The sequence below is a fragment of the Triticum aestivum genome, chromosome 3D, assembly GCF_018294505.1.
Source record: "Triticum aestivum cultivar Chinese Spring chromosome 3D, IWGSC CS RefSeq v2.1, whole genome shotgun sequence".
Lineage (NCBI taxonomy): Eukaryota > Viridiplantae > Streptophyta > Magnoliopsida > Poales > Poaceae > Triticum > Triticum aestivum.
The window spans coordinates 474,974,115-474,978,944 of NC_057802.1; positions in this window are offsets into that span (position 1 = coordinate 474,974,115).

Genomic DNA, 4,830 nt, shown 5'->3' on the forward strand with positions numbered 1-4,830 from the left:
TCGATCCTTGAAGAGACGAAATCGAAGGAATTGATCGTCTTTCATAACTAGGATATGTAGGTGTATAAATTTTTGTTACACATGTAAGAACTTATTCAGATTTTTTTTCAAACATGTATTTATGAGACATTGTACAAAGTACAACATTATTGTCGCAGACATAATGCAAAGTAAAAAAAACTTGCAACACATAGCATATGTGCCTCCCTTTTGATAGCTTTTGATAGCCGTAGACACCGAAATATAAGCCACCATCTCCTACCTCTCCATCTTCCCTTCCCCTTGCCGCTGCTTGAGACTAGTGGTCGACCTAAGCCCTGACACTGGTCAATGAAGGCGGCGGTAGGGAGGTCTTTCGTCTGGTATCCCTCAATGATGAGATGCAATCTATGAATGGTGGTTTGAGGTAGAGGGCATGGTTGTGAAGCAGCAGCGGTGCATATTTTGTCCGGATCGGTGGTCTCTGGTGGCAACATGTCAGTGGCCACAATCATGTCTCTAGGTACGCAGGCGACATCATCGGCCTGCCGTGTCCTAATATGGCGGTTCTTTGCTCATGCGCGCAGGTGATGGATGGTCCTGCTCAGCTAGGCGATTGCAGTGACTGTACGGGGGATCTTGGATCTTCATAACCGGCGGCAACGACGATTATGTGATTATGTTTTGTCGCCACAGACAAAACGATGGAGCAATTGGTTTTATGAGGCATTGCTCGGATTTGCTGGGACTTAATCTTCAGGGTAAAAACCCAAGATCAAGCCTTTGATGGTTGGCTCTGGCGACGACGGCGCTTAAGCGTCGTTCCCTTTCTGAAGTCGTTGTTGTTGAAAAACATTTCTCTTTATACTTATGATGTCAAGAAATGATTGATGCATATACTGTCATTAATGTAGCGTGTTGATCATCATTTTGGTCGCTTTGAAGTTAATCCACCTAAGCATAGCTTAGGCTTGTATGACTTTGCTATTTGTTGATGTTATTTTGTGTGTGTGTTGATGTTGATATTGTGCATCCTAGTTATGAAGGGGTGGGGTGTGTGCTAATTGTGTTTGTATCTCCTAATGATTCATTTTGAGTCAATTTTTTTTATAAAAAAATGTGGTTATGGAATGCATCAACAGCAAAAGGGCAACAAAAGAAAAACTCAAGAATGCAAAGTGGTAGAGACACACTCGTGGCGTGTATGCGTGTCTGGTGGCATGCATGTGTGCGCGCGCTTCTACCGTGCGTAATCGGTAAACAAGAATTGATAGGGCAGCTTTCTCTAGTGTATTTGTACGTTGAAATCCACTCGTGCAGTTATTGTGCGAGACTGGGAGGTATTGCGTTGCATTTCTTAATTTCCATTTGCTCCCATACTTTTACATTTCTTTTTTTTAACACAGTACATACGTAAGCGCTGATATATACATGCATACACTCACCCCTATGAACGCACACACGCACATCCTACCTCTATGAGCACCTCCGAGAGACTGAGCCGGCATATCATCTTGAGATTTACGTAGTCATCGTAGGCGCCTCGTCGTCGACGGGAACGTCTCCTCTCACTGAAAGCGCATTGCCGGAAATGCTGAAATAAATTTAGAAATAGTGCGAGCATCAGGACTTGAACTTTGATGGGCTGAGGATACCACTGTCCCTCTAACCATCAAATCACATATTGGTTCGCCATACTTTTACATTCCTGGTTTGTATTGTATAATCCTGGTCCTGCAGGTTCTCTTCTTTTTGGCAAAGCAAGTTTTTTTGCAAAAAATAATACGATTGAAAGCAAGCAGGTCTTGCATTTGTTTACTTTGTTGCTGATTTTCAATTCAGAATTGTTTGGTTCGATTCAGAGGGGTCGCATCCAACCTTTGCCGACAGAAATGTAATGCGTAATTATGTGAACGTGGGCCAGACTCCAGGGTTCTTTTAAGGATTCCTCAAAAAACAAAGAGACTAGTGAAATTTTAATCATCGAATAAACTACATTTTCCCTGTAGGGTCCAAATGCGCATTAGATAGAGTACAGCAGTACAAGTTCACTGAACTTGGTGCATGGAGCCCCAGAAGAAAAATGGCCAAAATTGCGCAAGCAGAATCTCAGATTCACGGCCCAGCTCGCACGGAGTAGCCGCCTGTAGACCGCATCGCTCTCGCGCCTGCGTGATCTGTACCCGAGCCGTGTGCGTACGACAGGCAGGAGCAGTAGACCTGGTGCAATCAAGAAGAACAGAGAGTGATGGGCGTGTTTGGAATACGTACGCGTGCACATAATTGGCGCTGCAACAATGTTGTGCCGGTGCCACAACATAGTAAGTGCTAGCTATGGAGTCACTGTCGTAGGCCTTCATCGGTTAGTGGTTACCAACCTGCATGCTTGAGGACCACGGCACAGTGGCGCGTATAAATGATTGTCGTGGGTGTCTCGGGCAGGATGAAAAATTGAAGGATACAATATTCCATTTTCATCGTCAAGTTGGTGCTTGCTTTTCGCACGGATCAAGCGAAAACTGGTATTAGTTTGTGGTCTAGAAATCTTGATGTAATTTTTGTTATGTTTAAGATGTTTTATACTACTCCTAATGAACTTTTATACTCCCTTTGATGGAAATTAATTGACGCGGTCTATATACAACCTTATTTTTTTAACGAGAACGCATAAGCTCATGTTGATTGTTTACCTTTTTTCTCGCGTAGGAACGTCAATAGAAAGCCTGAACAAGAAAACGAAGGGAAAAATACTATATCCGTCCTGGTTTATTAGTCCTCCACGTATTTAGTGTCATATTTTGACCATAATTGTAACCAATAAAATATTAGTTATACGTAACAAGAATAATATTATAGTAAACTATGTTCAAATATGAATCAAACGATATGATTTTTAGTGACATGCATTAATATTTTGTTGGTTAAATATACGGTCAAAATTTGGCACAAAATATGAAGGGGACTAATAAACCAGGACGGAGGTAGTAAGTCCCTAGGGGCAATCAATGAACAAGTCAAACTATTCAATTAAAAGAGCTAACAACAACACTTCCAAGGAACGAAGTAGCTTGATTGAAACACTGCCACTTGGATGGGCTTCTTCCCTAGCCGGAAGAAGAAGAAAAAGCTGCTCCTCAAGCACCGCGACTCCGCGAGAGGGTGATAAAATAGAGTTGATCCATCTGATGGAATTGACTCGAAATCAAAGTGTCTTCGTTGCACTTCTTATAGAAATCGTTCCAAACTAATCCTCCACTTCTAGTCATTCTCACTAGTTAGCCTTTCTATGAGAAATTTTGTTCCCAAAATGGCAATGCACTCACATCAGCATAAATATTTAAATTTACAAGATAACACGTTTCGAATATAGGGTTACACATACTCCCCTCTGGAAAGTAAACGGTGAGGCATGTGGCTCTCTTGAAATAGAAGATGTAGAGTTGTCTGTTAGTGTGGACACATGTGGAAACCTCCCGATATCGAGCGATATAGTTGTACAAAACTCCACTGTAAGCTAGTCTTGACGCTTTTGCTAGCCATGAAATGTGAATGTAGTGACAAGTTTTCTTTACCTTAGCAATCATCATTGATAAAAATGTTATACTCCACTTTTTTTGCACCGTCTTGTTTTGGAATGTTTATCCACATTCAATAAAAACAAATTTGCGCACCTTTAACTGGTTGGCTATCGATCACAACAATTCTAATTGAAAGAATATTTATGTAGGCAAGCTAACATAAAACAAAGATGATGGCTAAAATCTGCACCAAGCATAGTCATGCCAAGACCAGTAACAACTATCTCTTTAAAGCTGTCAACCATACATTAGTAAAACATGTTACTATTTTACGTAGTTTGTTATGCGATGGACGTTTACTATTGAACAATATCCTTTATGTTTACTTCATTGTAAAAGGTCTAGTTGCATCATATGCATAAAATTGTGATGAAGAGCATTTACACTTCATTGCATATTTTCCATGGTCATTGTTATGCATAAGAACTTGTGAACAATGTCATTTATGTATACTTTACTACTTAGGTTGCTGGACTAGTTAGTAAGTGACGTCAATGAGAAAAAAAGCAAAACATGGCGGAATGAGGTGGTGACAAGATTGGTTCCTTGGCTCAGTTAATCTAGTTGTTGTGTTAAAAAAGATACTCCCTCCGTAAAGTAATATAAGATTATCATAAAGTAATATAAGATCGCTTAGAGCACTAAAGTAGTGATCTAAAAAAATCTTATATTACTCTACAGAGGGAGTAAATGTCGATGTTGCTTTAGCTCCATTTGAAACCAAAGTGACTGTTACTACAATATATCACGATGAAGATAGCACATTCTTTGGAGAGACAACAAGGGAGGTGATCTTCTCTTCGGCATGTCTAGATTGTTGGGGAACGTTGCATGGAAAACAAACAAATTTCTATGCACACGCAAGATCTATCCATGGAGATGCATAGCTACGAGAGGGGAGAGTGTGTCTACGTACCCTCGTAAACCATTAAGCGGAAGCGTTTATCAACGCGGTTGATGTAGTCTAACACCTTCACGATCCAATCGATCAAGTACGGAATGTACGGCACCTCCGCGTTCAGCACACGTTCAGCCCGATGACGTCTTCGCCTTCTTGATCCAGCAAGACGGGCGAAGTAGTAGATGAGTTCCAGCAGCACGACAGTGTGGTGATGGTGGTGGTGAACTTGTTCCCGCGGGGCTTCGCCGTGCACTGCGGAAAACCTAGACGGGGATGAAACTGTGGAGAGGGGCGCCGCACACGGCTTAGGGATTGTCGTGGGTGTGTGGTGCCCCCTCCCTCTCATATATAAATATAAATATATATATACAT